This window comes from Schistocerca piceifrons, chromosome 6, assembly GCF_021461385.2.
Source record: "Schistocerca piceifrons isolate TAMUIC-IGC-003096 chromosome 6, iqSchPice1.1, whole genome shotgun sequence".
NCBI classification, from domain to species: domain Eukaryota; kingdom Metazoa; phylum Arthropoda; class Insecta; order Orthoptera; family Acrididae; genus Schistocerca; species Schistocerca piceifrons.
The window spans coordinates 365218455-365240691 of record NC_060143.1 but is presented as its reverse complement, the minus strand read 5'-3'; positions in this window follow the sequence as shown (position 1 = coordinate 365240691).

Here is a 22237-nt window from a genome sequence, read left to right as displayed (position 1 = left end):
AAATTTCTCTTCTTCAGAAACGCTTTCCTTGCCATTGCCAGCCTACATTTTATATCCTCTCTACTTCGACCATCATCAGTTATTTTGCTCCCCAAATAGCAAAACTCCTTTACTACTTTAAGTGCCTCATTTCCTAATCTAATTCCCTCAGCGTCACCCGACTTAATTAGACTACATTCCATTATCCTTGTTTTGCTTTTGTTGATGTTCATCTTATATCCTCCTTTCAAGACACTGTCCATTCCATTCAACTGCTCTTCCAAGTCCTTGGCTGTCTCTGACAGAATTACAATGTCATCGGCGAACCTCAAAGTTTTTATTTCTTCTCCATGCATTTTAATACCTACTCCGAATTTTTCTTTTGTTTCCTTTACTGCTTGATCAATATACAGATTGAACAACATCGGGGAGAGGCTACAACCCTGTCTTACTCCCTTCCCAACCACTGCTTCCCTTTCATGTCCCTCGACTCTTATAACTGCCATCTGGTTTCTGTACAAATTGTAAATAGCCTTTCGCTCCCTGTATTTTACCCCTGCCACCTTTAGAATTTGAAAGAGAGTATTCCAGTCAACATTGTCAAAAGCTTTCTCTAATTCTACAAATGCTAGAAACGTAGGTTTGCCTTTCCTTAATCTTTCTTCTAAGATAAGTCGTAAGGTCAGTATTGCCTCACGTGTTCCAGTGTTTCTACGGAATCCAAACTGATCTTCCCCGAGGTTGGCTTCTACTAGTTTTTCCATTCGTCTGTAAAGAATTCGTGTTAGTATTTTGCAGCTGTGACTTATTAAGCTGATAGTTCGGTAACTTTCACATCTGTCAACACCTGCTTTCTTTGGGATTGGAATTATTATATTCTTCTTGAAGTCTGAGGGTATTTCGCCTGTTTCATACATCTTGCTCACCAGATGGTAGAGTTTTGTCAGGACTGGCTCTCCCACGGCCGTCAGTAGTTCCAATGGAATATTGTCTACTCCGGGGGCCTTGTTTCGACTCAGGTCTTTCAGTGCTCTGTCAAACTCTTCACGCAGTATCATATCTCCCATTTCATCTTCATCTACATCCTCTTCCATTTCCATAATATTGTCCTCAAGTACATCGCCCTTGTATAGACCCTCTATATACTCCTTCCACCTTTCTGCTTTCCCTTCTTTGCTTAGAACTGGGTTTCCATCTGAGCTCTTGATATTCATACAAGTCGTTCTCTTATCTCCAAAGGTCTCTTTAATTTTCCTGTAGGCGGTATCTATCTTACCCCTAGTGAGATAGGCCTCTACATCCTTACATTTGTCCTCTAGCCATCCCTGCTTAGCCATTTTGCACTTCCTGTCGATCTCATTTTTGAGATGTTTGTATTCCTTTTTGCCTGTTTCACTTACTGCATTTTTATATTTTCTCCTTTCATCAATTAAATTCAATATTTCTTCTGTTACCCAAGGATTTCTACTAGCCCTCGTCTTTTTACCTACTTGATCCTCTGCTGCCTTCACTACTTCATCCCTCAAAGCTACCCATTCTTCTTCTACTGTATTTATTTCCCCCATTCCTGTCAATTGCTCCCTTATGCTCTCCCTGAATCTCTGTACAACCTCCAGTTCTTTTAGTTTATCCAGGTCCCATCTCCTTAAATTCCCACCTTTTTGCAGTTTCTTCAGTTTTAATCTACAGGTCATAACCAATAGATTGTGGTCAGAGTCCACATCTGCCCCTGGAAATGTCTTACAATTTAAAACCTGGTTCCTAAATCTCTGTCTTACCATTATATAATCTATCTGATACCTTTTAGTATCTCCAGGGTTCTTCCATGTATACAACCTTCTTTCATGATTCTTAAACCAAGTGTTAGTTATGATTATGTTGTGCTCTGTGCAAAATTCTACCAGGCGGCTTCCTCTTTCATTTCTGTCCCCCAATCCATATTCACCTACTATGTTTCCTTCTCTCCCTTTTCCTACACTCGAATTCCAGTCACCCATCACTATTAAATTTTCGTCTCCCTTCACAAACTGAATAATTTCTTTTATTTCATCATACATTTCTTCAATTTCTTCGTCATCTGCAGAGCTAGTTGGCATATAAACTTGTACTACTGTAGTAGGTGTGGGCTTCGTATCTATCTTGGCCACAATAATGCGTTCACTATGCTGTTTGTAGTAGCTTACCCGCATTCCTATTTTCCTATTCATTATTAAACCTACTCCTGCATTACCCCTATTTGATTTTGTGTTTATAACCCTGTAGTCACCTGACCAGAAGTCTTGTTCCTCCTGCCACCGAACTTCACTAATTCCCACTATATCTAACTTCAACCTATCCATTTCCCTTTTTAAATTCTCTAACCTACCTGCCCGATTAAGGGATCTGACATTCCACGCTCCGATCCGTAGAACGCCAGTTTTCTTTCTCCTGATAACGACATCCTCTTGAGTAGTCCCCGCCCGGAGATCCGAATGGGGGACTATTTTACCTCCGGAATATTTTACCCAAGAGGACGCCATCATCATGTAATCATACAGTAAAGCTGCATGCCCTCGGGAAAAATTACGGCTGTAGTTTCCCCTTGCTTTCAGCCGTTCGCAGTACCAGCACAGCAAGGCCGTTTTGGTTATTGTTACAAGGCCACATCAGTCAATCATCCAGACTGTTGCCCTTGCAACTACTGAAAAGGCTGCTGCCCCTCTTCAGGAACCACACGTTTGTCTGGCCTCTCAACAGATACCCCTCCGTTGTGGTTGCACCTACGTTACGGCTATCTGTATCGCTGAGGCACGCAAGCCTCCCCACCAACGGCAAGGTCCATGGTTCATGGGGGGGGTCGGTGAAGGTATGTTCTCGAAACTTTAACAAAAGCCCGTACCGAGCTACTGAGCGTCTCTCCTGCAGTGTCTTCCACTGGAGTTTATCTATCATTTCCGTATCGCTTTCGCGATTACTAAATGATCCTGTAACGAAGCGCGCTGCTCTCCGTTGGATCTTCTCTATCTCTTCTATCAACCCTATCTGGCACGGATCCCACACTGGTGAGCAATATTCAAGCAGTGGGCGAACAAACGTTCTGTAACCTACTTCCTTTGTTTTCGGATTTGATTTCCTTAGGATTCTCCCAATGAATCTCAGTCTGGCATCTGCTTTACCGACGATCAACTTTATATGATCATTCCATTTTAAATCACTCCTAATGCGTACTCCCAGATAATTTATGGAATTAACTGCTTCCAGTTGCTGACCTTTGTAGCTAAATGATAAGGGATCTTTCTTTCTATGTATTCGCAGCATATTACACTTGTCTACATTGAGGTTCAATTTTCATTCCCTGCACCATGCGTCAATTCGCTGCAGATCCTCCTGCATTTCAGTACAATTTTCCATTGTTACAGCCTCTCGATACACCACAGCATCATCTGCAAAATGCCTCAGTGAACTTCTGATGTCATCCACAAGGTCATTTATGAATATTGTGAATAGCAACGGTCCTACGACACTCCCCTGCGGCACACCTGAAATCACTCTTACTTCGGGAGACTTCTCTCCATTGAGAATGACATGCTACGTTCTGTTATCTAGGAACTCTTCAATCCAATGACACAATTGGACTGATAGTCCATATGCTCTTACTTTGTTCATTAAACTACTGTGGGGAACTGTATCGAACGCCTTGCAGAAGTCAAGAAACACGGCATCTACCTGTGAACACGTGTCTATGGCTCTCTCAGTCTCGTGGACGAATAGCGCGAGCTGGGTTTCACACGACCGTCTTTTTCGAAATCCATGCTGATCCCTACAGAGTAGATTTCTAGTCTCCAGAAAAGTCATTATACTCGAACACAATACGTGTTCCAAAATTCTACAACTGATCGACGTTAGAGATATAGGTATATAGTTCTGAACATCTGTTCGACATCCCTTCTTGAAAAGGGGGATGCCCTGTGCCCTTTTCCAATCTCTTCTAGAGACTTATGGTACACCGCTGAAAGAAGGGGGGCAAGTTTCTTTCGCATACTTTGTGTAAAATCGAACTGGTATCCCATCAGGTGCAGCGGCCTTTCCTCTTTTGAGAGATCTTAATTGTTTCTCTATCCCTCTGTCGTCTATTTCGATATCTACCATTTTGTCATCTGTGCGACAATCTAGAGAAGGAACTACAGTGCAGTCTTCCTCTGTGAAACAGCTTTGGAAAAAGAGATTTAGTATTTCGGCCTATAGTCTGTCATCCTCTGTTTCAGTACCACTTTGGTCACAGAGTGCCTGGACATTTTGTTTTGATCCACCTATCGCTTTGACAAAAGACCAAAATTTCTTAGAATTTTCTGCCAGGTCAGTACATAGAACTTTACTTTCGAATTCATTGAACGCCTCTCGCATAGCCCTCCTCACACTACATTTCGCTTCGCGCAATTTTTGTTTGTCTGCAAGGCTTTGGCTATGTTTATGTTTGCTGTGAAGTTCCCTTTGCTTCTGCGGCAGTTTCCTATCTCTAATGTTCCCTACCAGTGTGTAAGTGCTTGACGTTATGCCAGAACAGTTAATAAGTCTATATTTAGATTCCCTGTTATTATAATAGTTGCACTGCCATCTAATGCAGGAAATGTACTTTTTACATTTAATAGCAAGTCAAATAAATTTTCCAAAAAGGTGTCCACATTTGGCACAGGTGGCCTGTAGACACCATTAACTGCTATTTTTTCTCTAACACGCTTGTTATTTATTGTAGCAAATTCTGAGACTTGTTGTAAGCAGAAGGCATTTATGTCAGTAACACTGAAATTATTTTCTTTTGTAATGAAGACTATTGGAGAAACCCAGGATTGCCCAGGTATTTACTTATAGCTGTATGCAGCACCCATATATTCAGCATATGACCAAGTGCTTAATGTTTATGACGGCATACGTCCTGAACTATATGTGAATTAATGATATAATTTTGCGCTTGCATTCAAAGATATATGTGTACACTGTCTGTAAATTGTGTTGTGAATACAATTAATAGTAAAGAAGAAATAAATCATAATGTCATGCCTTGTGCACTACTTTTACTGCAAGAACATCAGAAAAGTAGCAAGTGATAAACATTTTTCCTTTCATCATTTTGTAGGGTCTGTCAGCGAGAAATTTTTTTATAAAAGTTTGAAATTGTGTGTAAGATTTGTTGCAAGTCGCTTAGTGATTTCATTCTCAAATACTGGTTGAATAAAGTCTGGGAATTTATGTGTTGTGGGCTATGCTTGTTTTCGCCTCCACCCCCACTGCGACTGTCGCCTGATGGTAAGGTGTATGTGCACCAAGTCTGGTTGAAATAGGTCCAGTAATTTAGGAGGAGATGTGGAAAACGCACACGTGCACACACACACACACACACACATGCACATTTTTATAATATGTGCTGATTATTGCGTCACCCATAAGCTTGTAATTTTTACTAAAAGCTGAGCAAACTTTAATGGAAAATAGTTGACTAAATGCTAATTAGGTCTTCAGTGTACCAATGTGCAGTTACAACTAATATATCAGGTCTATCTGTCCATGTAATGATATCAAGTTCATTGTGCTTGTTTTTAAGACCACAAAAATTCTATTGTGTAGTTTTAATGCTGAATTTCTCTTGTGGGACTGTACGTGATGATTTAGGACTACCAAGATGTCCAGCAAGATTTACAAGTTTCCCTGGCTTTTCAGTAATTTTGTGTGGTGGATCCTGTTCAGGTTGACTGTGCAATTCCATGGCACTGTACTCGTTTGTGACACTTACATTAATTTATTGCTGGAGTTTTTTCAACTTTTTCGCCTGATGGGAGGCGCCTCAATTATTTTTTTATGTCTTATGTTATGGGATGAACAATCATATGAAAATGAAAATAAGATACTCTATGTAGATGATATGGTAGTAATAAATCTTTCCAACAATTTTGAAGAAGGTGATGTTTTGCTAAAAACCACATGGATAAATAATTGGAGTTAAATAACTATTTTGACTTTTTATTTGAAGCAAAAGTGACGTGGTAGCCACAATGATAAAGAAGGAAACCAAAAATTTATATTGAGGGTTAACTATTTTTTTATGCCCTGTAGTATGTTGTGTGACGTGCTTTTATATATGTTCCTTTTATTTTTGTCATGTTGTACATGGTAATTATTCTTTGCTCAATCAGTTTTTTGTCTGTTGTTCCTCATTCAAGTGAATAAGTTACATTAAAGTGATCTCCTTTAAACACAAGAAAATAGTTACTTATCTTTAAAACACGAATTTATCAAGATGTTATGAGCCCATATACACGACAGGAGAAAATTGAATACATAACCATTCATCAGCTATTGTAAAGGAGCGCACAACAAACAGACTAGTGACATATTTCATGTCAGCAGATAGTCGAAAGTAGCTTCATCCGGCAGGTTAGTTGAAGTAAATGAAAGCCGTCAAATTATTTTGTTGATTATTAGTCAAAGGACAGTCAGAAAAGTCAGTCACTTGTTTTATATTCACAGATAGTAAATTCGTGTGTTATCAATGGGTTTTATTAAGTCACAATTGAAACTTTTGTCAGAGAAACATTAAAGACATGTACATTATGTCTCTTGGTGATTTAAACTATACAAAACATTTAAGTAAAAAAAAATTGTATTCAGAAGCAACCAGACAAGAACAAGCAGGAGGAGGATTTGAACGAAATGTAAAGTCTTGGACTGAGAGAGATCATGAGACATAAATTTTTATAGGTCTTAATATCAGCAGCAATATAGCAAGGAAAACAGCAAATTGCAAGTCTGCTAGTCAAAAGGTTAAACAGCATTAGAAATGATATATGGCAAGAAATCATATTCCGCAATTAAAGGTTTGCAAAGAAATTTCTTTAGTTACAAATATGATACTAGTAAGGCAGCTATTGAGAGATGTTTGCAGATTCAAGAATATGTGGAAGATATGGTGGCAGAAGTTGAAGCTGTGAAAGAGAGCTGGATAATGTCGCGAATTCTCGGAATGTTACTGACAAAACATCATCACTTCTGTTCTGCATGGGATAATGTATCGACATCTGAAAAAAATCTCGACACATTATTTGATCGTTTGCGTCTGGGCGAAGACAGATTAAATGAGAGAGAACAGTCAAACATGTCCCAAAGTGCTTCCATCTCAAAACAATTTGTCAAAGTAAGTAGCAGGAAAAGTCCACAATTGAGTGTTTCAAATGTAGCAAAAAAAAGGCATGTAAAGAAACAATGCAGAAATAAACCATGTGCCAAATATTTAGCATATATTAGAGACATTTATTCATGCAACAATTGCAAACAAAACGGTCGAATCTAACACTAGAAATGACACAAGTGAAAAACCTGACAGCAAAGAATCAAAAGGTTTCAAATGAAAAGCACTATTCACTTTTGAATTATCTGTTGCCAATATAAATGGCATAAATTTGCAATCTGATCGAGAAAACACTTGCTACCGAGATTATGGCGCCACACAACACATGTCATTTAGAAAGGACAGTTTAACAAAGTATGTAAAATTAAATAAATTTATGAAAGTACTGATTGGCAATGCTGCTGCATTAGAATGAATTGGACTGCGAGACATTGATTTGCAGGCTTGTGATAGAGAACAGTGATATGACATACTTCTGGAGTATATTTTATATATACTGAATAGAAACATTAATTTATTTTCTGATACTCAACTCGTAGACATGGTCTATGATTAGAATGCAAATTCAGGCATCTCAGTTTTCAAAAGTATTGAAAATATGGAAGCTGTAGTAACATGCAGATGCAAGTGAAAGCTGTACAAAACGTTGTTTCGTAGAAAAGAGTCTGACAAATGCTTGAGAGCAATCTCAATCAAAATGTAACTTGAAACTTTAGCACATCAAAATGTTACACATGTTGGAGATGTACTAAAAAGAAATGGCATTAATTATATTGATGACAGTATGTTATGATTGTATCTATTTAAAAGAACATCACAAATCTCATCCAATAAATACAAAGATCGCAGAAAATATCCTGGATGCAATTCATGTTGACTTTTGTAAACTGAATCTTTCGCCATTAGGAGGAGCAACATATTTTCTGTTGTTTAAAGATGATTCTTCCCGTGTCTGAACTGTTTATTTTCTGAAACGAAAGATCACGCTGTTACCAAATTAGAAACTGTCATGAAAATGGCAGAAAATCAGTTTGAGAAGAAAGTAAAACATTCAAAGTTTGACAATGGGACTGAAATTAAGAATACTCTCACTAAAAAGTTTGTAGATGAACAAGAAATGTTTCACATCAGGACCAATACGTACACACCTAAACAAAACGGGGGAATTGAAGGAGAAATGTGCATTGTTGTCGAGTCTGCGCGATCAGCAATACATGCACGAAAGCTGAATGAAAGTCTGTGGGACAAAGCAATAAATTATGCAGTTTTTACTTTAAATTAAACTAGAAGAAGTTCAATAAAACGTAAAAGTCCTACTGAATTTGGACGAAAAATAGATCACACAACGTTGAGAAGTTCTGGTGTGACTGCTATATGTTGATTGAGCACCAAAAACGAAGAGAGACTGCAAAGCAGGCAAAGAAAGGAATCTTCATTGGATAGGATTTGGACTCGCCCTGCTACAGAAGCTACCTACTTTATGAAAAGTAAGTTGTAGCCTTTGATAATGTCCTATTTGACGAAAGAATATAAAATAAAGAAGAAGCTATTGTAGTAAAGACTTTCACAAGACAAATGAAGAATGAAATTGAGCACCGATATCCTGGATAAAAGAAAAGAAAAGAAAACAGTTATCTAGTAATTCACTGGGCGAAGTCTGAAAGAGTGCTGTGCGTCTTTAGATTACATCACACAAAATAGAGTCTCGTCCCCATAATTACGTTACCGACAAAATCTTAGACAACATATCAGATGTACAGTCTATGAAATGGCAGCACAGTTTCTATTTTTGAGAATATGATTTATATTGCGTCTTCTTTACTGTCACGCGTCGTCTGCCGCTATGAGTTCAGATACCTGTGAATCTTCGTAAACTTTCTCTGTTTCTACTCCATTTGCAATTAGTTTAGACATCGAACGATATTTCGTCTGGTCGCGGTGTTCGTCTTTTCTAGAGCGACACCGCTTGCGCGGCGTCACAGTCTTTACTTACGAGAGGCGTTCAGTAAGTTAATGCTACATTTTTTTCTGAGAGTAAGTTGATTTCATTCAGATATCTAATACACTACATTATTCCCCATTCTTCAGGCTACAAAGCCTTATTACTCAACATAATGTCCGTTCAATGCGATGGCCTTCCATCACCTTACTAACAGAGCCAGTATCTCTGCATGATAGCACTCTGCTGGCCGACGTCGGAGCCAATGTCTTCGTGCATAAGTAACCTCCTCATCATCCACGTACCGCTTCCTGTGGAGCGCTTCCTTGATTGGGCCAAACAGATGGAAGCCAGGCTGTAGGGTGGACGAGGAAAAACAGTTCAATAAAGTTTCGTGAGTTCCTCTTGGGTGTGCAGACTTTGGTGAGGTCTTGCATTGTCACAGAGAAGTAGAATTTCTGTGCATGTTTTTGTCTACGAACACTCTGAAGCCATTTCTTCAATTTCTTGAGGGTAGCACAATACCCAGCAGGCACACACCTTTTAAGAACCTAACTGGTGGACGAGTATGTCAGCACTATTAACAGGGACGTCCATTTCAGCAGTGAAGCGTTTGATTGTGATCCGTCGATCACCTCCAGTTAGTGTGCAGGTTCCAAGCCTGCAGGAGTCACAGCTGTGTGCAGTTGGCACGTTGCATCACATTGTTACGGTGATAACAGAACCTCGCCCAACGACTCACCGTGCTTTTACTCCATAGACTTTCTGTGAACGCTTCTAAATTTCTGCGGTGTTCTGGTATTGCACCAAAAGAAAGTCAGTGACAGCTCTGTGCTTGGAATGCGCCTCCGTTACAGACTTTGAAAGACGAAAACTGCCACAAATCAGTGCTTGATGAATACAAATCTGTAATAAAACTGAAAACTTGAAGACTTGTAGAACTTCCGGAGTGTAAAACCTTTAACTTGCCGCTGGGTACTGCATAAAAAGCAGGACGTACATTATAAAGCCAGACTAGTTGCAAGAGATTTTGAGATTTTGAGCAAGAGGAAAGACCAGACAACTCAGAAACTTTAGTCGTGTTGCATGTTACAAATCAATTAGACTGCTTCTCGGTTTTGTGGCTGCAAATAAAAGGAAAGTAACACCTTCTGATGTAAAGACAGAATTTCTATGAATTGACCTGCAAGAGGAAATCTACATGAACCAATCTGATGGATTCGGCGATGATACAAATAGAGTTTTTAAGCTGAAGAGGGTTTTATATGACCTAAAATAAGCTCAAAGAATTGGAATGAGAAATTCTCAAATTATCTGATGGCATTAGGATTTGTTAACACTGATGATGATCCTTGCATCTATATAATGAATACAGAAGCATCATTATAGCCTTGTTTGTTGATGATGGGATACTTCCAATAGGAAGAAGGACAGACATAATTGCTGATTTTTTTAAATTGCTGAATCAGAAGTGTGAAATAACATTTCACAAATATTTCGAAATTAAATGTCATATCTTGAGAAATTGAAATAGGTTCTCAGTCTATGTATGCAAAGAATATCTTAAAACAGTTTAAGTTTGATGACTTAAGTCCAGCAGCTACAACTATGGAGCGTGTGTGGAATGATGGCAAATGAAAAAAAAATATTGTCATTAATATGCCACTAGAAATGATTGAAGCCTATAGGAGAGCTGTTATGAGCATACTGTACTTTCCAACAATATCTCAGCCATATATTAATTTTGCTTTTGATTACTAAAGCATGTTTAGTAATGAACCAATGGTTAGTCACTGGAAAATGGTGAGACATAGTTTTCAGTATCTAAAAAGAAATATAAAGTTTGGTATATTTTTTTAAGGAGGCTCAACACCAGTTGCACTCCCTGATTCTGATTATGGAAGTGATATTTCAGCTAAATGCTCCACCAGTGAAGTTCTCATGATGTGAAGAGGGCCCATTGTCTGGTATGCTCAGAGTAACATCTTGTGGCAACTTCAACTGTGCTGAGATGCCATCTGTTGGATTGACGAAACATGTTGGATACTACGCATTAGACAAGATCTTGGAATTTCAGGTTTGAATGAACAGACAGAACAGTGTATCGACAATAAAACTGCCATGCATATGTTGAAGAATCCCTGAATTTTTAGATCTAAATTAAGGGGGAAAAAACTTAAACATTAGTGTCATGCAATATTTTGTGTAATGTAATATCTTGTAGATACATACTTTATTAACCTGACATGTTCCACATCATTACGAAGTGTGGTATTCATGATCTGTGGAACAAGTATTAATCTAATCTAATCTCCAATTTGCAAACAATATTTGTCTCCTAAAACAACGCATTTGGTTGCTCCATGTAAACTTCCTGGCTATGCGGGATAGCTGCATGGGGTAGCCACATGGTCTAAGGTGCCTTGTCACAGTATGTAGGGCTCCCCCCTATCGGATGTTCTTATCCTCCATTGGGAATGGGCGTGTGTGTTGTCCATAGCGTAAGTTAGTTAAGTTAGCTTAAGTAGCGTGTAGGCTTAGGGACCAATGACCTCAGCAGTTTGGTCCCATAAGACCTTACCACACAGTTCCACATTTTTTGTAAACTTCTTTCAAATCTGAATTGAGGAAAGCAATTTTAACATCAAATTGATTTCCATATCATGTGAAACTACTATGGGTAATATAACTGTGGTTTAGTCGTATGGGCTGCAGGAGAGAACGTCTCTTAGTAATCCATGCCTTATGATTGCGAAAAGCCCTTTCCGGATTAATCTACCTCTACAGCGGTCAGTTTTTCTCTCAGGATTCTGCTTCATATAATAGACCCACTTGCATACAACTGTCTTACAATTGTGTGGTCAAGATACCAGACCCCAAGTTTTGTTCCTCTTCAAAGATGTCATTTCCTCTTCAGTTGCATGGTTCCACTTTGCATCCTTGTGATGCCATTGCTTCATCAGAAGTTTGAAGTTCAAAGATAATGGCGGAATGGGCATTATCTTGGCCCCAAAAATGAGCAGTTGTTCACAGATGGCATCGATCTGACAGATTCATCCTTTCACTTTTATTGACTTTCGCTAGTATCGTCTTCTTCAGGTTCCTGTTGAACATCTTCTGCAGGATGGTCTCCTTGCTAAAATTCATCATACCCCCCTTTCCATGTTTAAGCCACTGGTTCCTTCTTCCCTAAAAGAGACATTGAAGAAGCTGTAATTTTCTTCGACTCAGTATTGTAGAGGAAGTAATTGTTACAATATCCATCATAGCCAACCAGTTTCTTCGATTTACTATTCGGTTGTGATCTAAATTGGTCAGGAACATGTACGTATGCTACTGATACGAACTTGTGTTTTAAAGGTGGAGATTTTCCAAACCATTTTTCATACAGTGTAACATTAGTGTTTGCTTTACATGGTCGACGATTTAGGATATATGCAGCACAGTATATTGCTTCTCCCCACAGTTCATGAGTCAAGTCTGTACTGAAACATATAGTGCATTCACATTCAACAATTTACTTGTGTTCTCTCTCAGTTCGACCACCCGCTGTTGTGTATCATGACTTGTTTTCTCATGTATTATTTCATTTTACTTGAAATAATCTTGAGATTGTTTATTTATGAATTCGGTTCCATTGTCACTTCTTAAAACTCTGATTTTGGTTCCAGTCTGACTTTCAATCAGACTCTGAAAATCCAATGACATAGGGAATATATCATGTCTGTGTCTCTAAAAAAAATACACAAATCCATATGAAGTGCAGTCAGTATTGAAAACTACATACAAGTGGGCACCTCTGAGAGACGATTTTCTCATCCATCCCGTCAAATGTGGGTGAATAAATTTGCCAGAAAATTTTAATCTTGACTTGTAATTTGAATTAAATGGTTTTCTCTTCATGTTACCATACAGACATGAATCACAATGAAGATCTTCATCTATATTCATTTTGAAACTGGGAATTAAGTTCATGTCGGTCAAATTCATCAGATCTTTGAAACAAATGTGTCCAAGTCTCTCATGGCAAATCATTGTGGAATTGAGAGAAGCAGTATTTATCTGTAGTATGACTAGGCATTTGAATGATATTTGAAAACACTGATTGTCCACCTCAATACCTGCTGCAACTAGACGTGAACTGCGTACTTCTGCTCTCTTTGTCACCAGAAATAATTTTCATTTCTCTTTTTGTGACTGCTACCACCAAAAATAAATTTTTCCTTAGCTCAGGAATATGCCATGTGTTTTCCAAAGAGCAAGGTTGCCATTATCCCTCAATGCTTCAGTGGAGCCGAAACTTTCTGTTGTAACAATCATCAGATTGAACTGGTGTAAAAATGGTGAAACAGTCTTTTTGTGATGTCATATGTTTTGGAGCAGCACATTCAGCTAACCAAATAGTTTTGCAGCCTGGAGCATAGACATTCCCTTGCTGTGAACTCAGATCCTGGTTGTCAGACACATCTGTCTTCATGGCAAATTTTGCTAAAAGTTTTCTGCAGTCAGATTTGAAATGTTTCGTTTTGTGTCAGTAGCACATTCAACATCTTTCCTACAGACTGCGTTAGACAAATTGGTTTTCTTTGAATTGAACTTTCTTGTTTTTCCCTCATTAATTGCTGTGTAGGTAGCCGACCTTTCCTCACACTCTAAAAGCGTTTGTTCATCTGTCAATACCTTGAAGCCAAATTACCGAAAGTTGTTGATATTCAGCACATGAGTCCCACTCAGTCGAAAACATTCCAGATTTTGCTGGCAGACTTCCCCTAAATTTCAGTCATTTTGTCAACTTCTGTAACAGGTTCCCCAATATCAGCTAATGCTTGTGCCAAAGTCTCAACCTGACTTATGTATTGTGTGATTGTGTCTGTTGGCGACATTCTGTAATGAAAAAATTTTCGCTTCAGTGCCGTTTCATTGACTGCCAACCACTGCTCAAGAATAGTCTTTAGTTCGGCCCACATTTGAGCTAAATCTGTGCATATCATGACACATTTCAGTGGGTCAAATTCTATCACAGTAGATAGAATGAGTATTCTGTTCATGTCTAATTTGTCCGAAGCTATTTGACTCCCACTAACTTCATTTGGCCACAAATCCCCTACACGATATCAAGAACTTTTCAGCATGAAAATAATTTGCATCTATTTCGACAGTTGAAAATTCTTACCATAAAATTTCTGAATACTGTAAGTTTCCAATTTATCCATCCTCATGTAAATCAAACTTATAGTGCTTCATTCAAAACAATGAAGAAGATTGTCCACAAAAGACCAACAAAAGCGGATTGTTCCAGAAATTGAGTGTCAATACCTTAGTGTCATGGCTCACTTGAATAAATCTCCAATCAAACACAGTAAATTTACAAAACAAATAGGTATTCGATAGCCTGGACCCATAACCAGGTGTTCTGCTGAAAATTGCGGAGAGAAATAAATCGGAAAGCACATAGCGAAAGAATGAAAGCTATGTGGGCTACTAGAAATGCGAATCATAAATGTAATGCGTGATCTGACAGGGTCCATAAGCACATAAAAATTACCTTGTGGAGGTATACCACAAAATGGTAAAATAGCATTTTGTAAGCTCAATCAAAGTTTCAGACACAGATTTTTCATATCTGTGAACAACAGGGTGCAATAGCTCTTAGAAAATTGGCCAATACTTAATAAAAAACTAAGTACAGTACTTGGATTTCCAATAACAGAATGAGGAATTCTTCATCAATATGAATGTTCAAAATTACTGCCACTACAATAATTGACTTCAATAAGTGAGTGCAGTAAGAGAACCTGTAAAACTGGAGGTGACTATGAGTTACGCTAATCCCATAAAATACGTTTTGGAAGTACTTAACTATACGAAATATAATCTAAGGGATCAATGCAAATCACAGTCACCTCCAGTCATATGTAAATATATACACAAAATGTAATTTATGGGATTCGTGTAACTAGGTTGGGTTGTTTCTGAGGGAGGAGACCAGACAGCGAGGTCATCGGTCTCATTGGGTTAGAGAAGGAAGGGGAAGGAAGTCGGCCGTGCCCTTTCAAGGGAACCATCCTGGCATTTCCCTGGAGCGATTTAGGGAAATCACGGAAAACCTAAATCAGGATGGCCGGACGCGGGATTGAACCAGCGTCCTCCCGAATGCGAGTCCAGTGTGCTAGCCACTGTGATTCGTGTAACTCATAATCACCTCCAGTTTTACAGGTTCTCTTACTGCACCCACTTATTGAAGTCAATTATTGTAGTGGCAGTAATTTTGAACATACATATTGATGAAGAATTCTTCATTCTGTTATTGGAAATCAAGTACTGTACTTAGTTGTTTATTAAGTATTGCCTGATATTCTATGAACTATTGCATCCTATTGCTCACATATATGAAAAATCTATGTCTGAAACTTTGAGCTTACAAAATGTAATTTTACCGTTTCGTGGTATACGTCAAGATAGCGTTACGTCTAGAAGTTGTAGTTAATCACTCTGTAAATCAAGATTATTTAGCATCACTAAAGTGCATGTTATGTGATAAAATCGTGTCAAGTGGCATCAGAATATGCTCAATAATGTATAAATGGTATCATTCGCATTGATCGCAAAAATAGATCAACATAAAATCTCGTGTGCATGTGGAACGAAGTGCAAAGGTCGTTCAGCCGCGATAGAAACGTGCAATGCCAACTGTGAACTTAAAGTGATGGAAGAACTACAAGAAGACTTGAAAGCATCAAAAGAACGCGTCCTGTTGCTCAAAAACATGGTAAAATACTTATGCAAACCGATACCTCAATGTCGAAGACATAACCAGACATACAGTGAACCAAAACATATGAAATCGAAACCTGCTCCAGAAGCACTCAAGCATCCTTCAGGAGATAGAGACCGGAATTTAGCTTTAGTCGACGAATCTAAAATTGTTGAGACTTGCAAACCAGATAAGGTACACCAATCTAGACCGCTAATAACGAAGTGCCCAAAGCAACAGCTAGGTCATGGTACATTCGTAGAATCCGACTGTGTTAAAAGAAAGGTAAGCAAACCATTTAAATATGACACTGAAAAGAGAAAAAATAACATTAACCCAGTTCTTATTGCTGATAGCCGCGGTAGAGGGATTTAGGAATGCTTAGCTACCAGCAAGATGTAAATATCATCAGCATTGTGAAACCTGGTGCTGGTTTATGGGAAATCTTGAAGGACTACAAAAACAAAAATCGAGTGTTACGAAATCAATGTCTCATGATACTAGGTGGCACCAATGATGTGTACAAGAACGAACTCAAAACTGCAACCACTGTTCTAAGAGAAACATTAGCTAAAACAGACGATCAAAAGGTGATTGTGGTAGGCCTACCACATAGGCATGACCTTATGGAATCCTCTATTGTAAACAAAGAGATCTAAAAGGCCAACATGGCTTATGGGCAGATCTGCCAGTCGAATCCAAATGCTTCTTTCCTCATCATAAATGATGTGGAAAGAAAGCATTTCACAGCACATGGCATGCATCTGAATAAAAAGGGCAAAACATTACGCAGTCAGAGAATTAAATTGTTTCTAGGAAGTGTTAATCATATAAATGAGAGCTGTAACGCCACTGCACTGCCATCAGAAGAGAAAAGCATGCAAAGAACCATCCATAGCTAAGACAATCGTAGGCTTGCAAAATCCTCATGTACCAGATGATCCAGAAGATATGTCACTGCATGCCCAGCTGCACCCACAGGAACATCAACAACAGTAGAAGAAATAGAAACACCAACAACAGAAGAAGAGGAAACAACTGCGTGCCCACCTGTACTCACAACAACAGCAGCAGCAGTAGAAGACACAGAAACACCACCAACAGAAGAAGAGGAAACAGCTGCAGGTGAAATGTGTAGTGTAACAAGCAGTCGAAAAATAGTGCCTCCATCCTGCCTGAAAGATTTCTTAACTTCAGGCACAAAGAGGAGGAAACCACCACAATAAGTAGAACCAAATTTTTGACTGTATTTCACCAAAATATACAGTCCATAAAGAATAAAGTTCAACAACTAGAATTAGAATTGCAAAAATTGGACAGTACCATTGTGTGTATTACTGAACATTGGTGCAAGGAAAATGAAATTATACATTTTGCATTAACATCTTATGACCTGGTCTGTTCTTGTAATAGAATTTCCATGAAAGGTGGGAGTTCATGTATTTATGTGAAAAAAGGCATAACATTTAAAATTAGAAAAGATCTTATAGCCTAAAGTGAAGACAAACATTTTGAACTATCAGCAGTTGAAATAACAGAAAACAGATTGTCAAAAAAATGCATTGTATTTTGTATACATATATACCCCAGCGGTAATATGGACATTTTTTTCTCAAAATTCAATCAGAGCTTAGAAAAGGTAACTTATCCAAAAATGAACATTCTGTGGATTTAAACATCAACACAATGCAACTATGGCATAACATCACTCATTAACTGTCCAACTAAAGTGACCAAACAATCTTCCTCAATAATAGACCATGTAGCAACAGACAGAAAGAAGGCATTGCCACTTACTTCTTCAAAATCTAGACCTATCAGACCATCCCTGTCAGATATTAAAAGCAAATGTTTGTGTAGAAAAGTCTGATAAATTGAATGCATGCAAGAGGTGTTAAAAGAAAAGAAAAAATTCCTTGACGTCTATATTTATGTGCTGCTCCATGACTCTGCTGTCAATATCTTTATTCTTGGCTTGTGTGTAACTTCCGTGTTTTTTCTTACAGTAAATGTGTTTTTTTTTCGTGTCCAGGGTGTAATTACAAAGCTAATAAAATGTTTTCTTGCCTTTAAATAATATTTTTCATCAGGTTATGGGCCCAGTACACGTGTAAAGGCAAACAACACATTTTCATTAAAACAATATTTGAAATGAGCGTATGTCTGTAAAGAAACATGACTGCTAGCGGCGATTATAAGGTCAGCATTGATAAGCTTGAAGAACCTGACGACTGGGCCAAATGGAAATGGCGTATTTCTATGGTGCTACGTTCATATGGACTAGAAGACATTATTAACGGTACACGTGAACGTGTAGAGTTGCCGCAAGATGTGACAAGTGAACAAAAAGAAGCGTACGTGGAATGGCACAAGGACGACGCAAAGGCAGCAAGTCTTATAGCAAGTGCGCTAAGTAAACCTGTTGCAGAACTCGTCTTAACGTGCAAGAATGCTAAAGAAATCTGGGAAAAATTACGCGCCCGATTTGAACGTAGCAGTACTCAGCGTTTGAATATGTTGATTGAAACATTTTTCCGTGTTAAACGTGATGAATCGGAAGATATTAGTGCACATGTGGCCAAACTGCAAAAGTTATTTGTGGACCTGAACGATGAATTATCAAAACATGAAGAAAATACGCAATCTGAAAGAATCTTAAATGGTCGAATTTTGTCTACACTGGGAAAAGACTACGACAATTTTAAGGATCTCTGGGATACGATACCGACAGAAAAGCAAAGCTTGAATTTATTGATTGAAAAACTCTATACTATTGAACTGCATGAACAAGACGTTAATGGAAGTGCAGCTTTTGTCGTTTCTGAAACAAGAAAACGGCAAACAAGTAATCAGCAAGTAAAGATGACGAAGTCACAATTAAAACAGAAGTTTCCGTGTAATAAATGCAAACAATTAGGTCACTGGGCAGCAGAGTGTCCACAGAACACTCGTGACAGCAATAAAAGAAAAGAGAAGAAGCGAGACAGTGAACACGCTGCATTTACTTCATACGCTATGGGTGTGTGTACCAGTAATCACAGTGACCCAAATAAATGGTATTGCGACAGTGGCGCTACAAATCATATCACTCCCAACAAACAGTATTTTGTTTCGTATAGTGAATTTGATGTTCCTCAAGTAATTTCATTGGGAAAACAAGATGTGAAAATGTGTGCGTACGGTCAAGGAACAGTTTACATCCAAATCCGACGAAACAATAAATGGTACAATGCTAGAATGGACAATGTTTTATACATCCCTGATGCAAGTGCTAATCTGTTCTCTGTGAGAGCCATTGCCTGCAGAGGCTACAGTACCAATTTTAGTTATAATAATGTCTGTGTTCGAAAACAAGTCAGTGGCAATATTGTTATGACAGGTTATGTGAAAAATGGACTTTATGTGTTGAACATGCGTGTTGTTAGAAATGCAAAAATGAATCGTATGAGCTTGATGACTTCATCCGAAACATTGCAAGTGTACCATGAAAGGTTTGGTCATCAGAATAAACAACATGTGAAGAATATTTTAAAAGGAATAAACATTAATGTGGAAGATGCCAAGAGTGAATTTTGTGACGGCTGTGCGGTTGGAAAGATGCATAGGCTGCCATTCAAAGCACGAACAATACGCGCTACCAGTACTGGTGAATTAATCCACGCGGATGTAAATGGACCAATGAGCACGAAATCTTTTGGAGGCAAGCATTATTATCTATGTTTCAAAGACGATTTTAGTAAATTTCGTCGAATTTTCTTTTTAAGACACAAAAGTGAAGTGTGTACTGTGCTTAAGCAGTTTTTAAATGAAGCACGAACTAATGGACACGTTGTCAAACAATTTAGATGTGATGGTGGCAAAGAATTTAACAATAAGAATGTCAGTGAACTGCTTGCAGACAGGGGAATAGAGCTACTGATTCCTCCTCCTTACACTCCTGAACAAAATGGTGTGGCTGACCGGGAAAATAGGACCATTGTTGAAGCTGCCCAGTCAATGCTAAATCCGAGTAAATTACCTAAAGGGTTGTGGGCAGAGGCATGTAACACAGCAGTCTACCTAACAAATCGTACTGGAAAATCTTCAGTTGAAAATAAAACCCCTTATGAACTATGATGACCAATGTAAATCTCCTAGGCTGTACACTTCTGGAGGAAGCCAAACTCAAGAAAAAATTGGCACTCTCGATTCTAGAGAAAGTCAAGAGTCGAGTGAATCTGAAGAAAATAAAGAATTAACAGAATTTCTAAAAGCAGAAGCTGCTGAATCTTCTAATGAAGAGAAACAGAAGAATAAAAGACAACGAAGAAAACCAACCTGGATGGAAAGTGGTGAATTTTGTATGGCAACAAAAGTTGATGCACTTGGATACAAAGATCCAAACTGTTTTTCAGAAATATTGCAGTCAAACGAGAAGGAAGAATGGATGCAAGCTATTAGTGAAGAACTTCAATCACTTAAGGAAAACAATACCTGGGTGCTCGTTGACCGTCCGAAGAATGCCAAAGTATTGCAAAACCGCTGGGTTCTACGGCGAAAGGTCGCAGTCAATGGAGGTACTCGCTTTAAAGCCAGATTGGTTGCAAAAGGCTGTATTCAGAAAGCAGGAATTGATTATGACGACGCCTTTAGCCCTGTGGCACGTTATGACACCATACGAACTCTGTTGGCTGTAGCTGCTTCAAAGAAAATGCTGCTAGAACAATTCGATGTAAAGACAGCTTTTTTGAATGGAATACTTGAAGATGAAGTATATATGGAACAACCAGAAGGTTTCGAAGATGGTACAGGCCGAGTATGTTTCTTAAAAAAAGGTCTTTATGGGTTGAAGCAAGCGCCACATTGCTGGAACAAACGTTTTGTTGAGTTCATGAAGAAAGCTGGTTTTTCAAACAGTGATGCAGACCCATGCCTATTTTGTCGTAGACAAAATGGAAATAGCCTTTATGTGGTAATCTACGTTGATGATGGCCTGATTGTCGGCAGTAACAAGAAAGAAATTGCTGTTTTTATGGATGTTTTACAACATGAATTCGATATAACAACTGGCAGTCTTGACAATTTTCTTGGCATAAAAATAAAGCAATATGAAGATGGAGCAATAATGATAAGTCAAGAGAAATACACAGAAGAAATTCTGCAAAGATTTCGAATGGCAGAATGCAATACAATCTCAACTCCTATTGGACGTGAGGACAATAATCAAAACGAAGAAGTTTCGTCATCTGTACCCTACCGTGAAGCAATTGGTTGTCTCATGTACCTTTCTACAGTAACTCGTCCAGACATCACTTTTGCAGTCAATAAAGCTGCTCGAGCTATGGAGAAACCAACCACTGAAGACTGGAATAGAGTAAAGCGCATTTTCCGGTATTTGAAAGGGACCTTAAATTTTGGAATTGTATATAATAAAAAAGAAGAGTTAAAGATTTACGCTGATGCAGATTTCGCAGGTGATAACCGGACAAGGCACTCAACAACTGGAATTCTTGCAAAGTACTCAGGTGGTGCAGTGTCATGGACAAGTCAGTTGCAGAAAGTAGTGGCCACATCCACAACCGAGGCGGAAATAATTGCAGCTAGTGAAGGAGCAAAAGAGTTAGTTTGGTTACGTCGTCTGCTATCAGAATTAGTGGAAATGTCGGGGCAGCCTCCAGTTCTTTACATATGTCTTTAAATATGTCTGCTTGTGTCTGTATGTGTGGATGGATATGTGCGTGTGTGCGAGTGTATACCTGTCCTTTTTTCCCCCTAAGGTAAGTCTTTCCGCTCCCGGGATTGGAATGACTCCTTACCCTCTCCCTTAAAACCCACTTCCTTTCGTCTTCCCCTCTCCTTCCCTCTTTCCTGATGAGGCAACAGTTTGTTGCGAAAGCTTGAATTTTGTGTGTATGTTTGTGTTTGTTTGTGTGTCTATCGACCTGCCAGCGCTTTTGTTCGGTAAGTCACCTCATCTTTGTTTTTATATATACACCCCTGGAAATGGAAAAAAGAACACATTGACACCGGTGTGTCAGACCCACCATACTTGCTCCGGACACTGCGAGAGGGCTGTACAAGCAATGATCACACGCAAGGCACAGCGGACACACCAGGAACCGCGGTGTTGGCCGTCGAATGGCGCTAGCTGCGCAGCATTTGTGCACCGCCGCCGTCGGTGTCAGCCAGTTTGCCGTGGCATACGGAGCTCCATCGCAGTCTTTAACACTGGTAGCATGCCGCGACAGCGTGGACGTGAACCGTATGTGCAGTTGACGGACTTTGAGCGAGGGCGTATAGTGGGCATGCGGGAGGCCGGGTGGACGTACCGCCGAATTGCTCAACACGTGGGGCGTGAGGTCTCCACAGTACATCGATGTTGTCGCCAGTGGTCGGCGGAAGGTGCACGTGCCCGTCGACCTGGGAC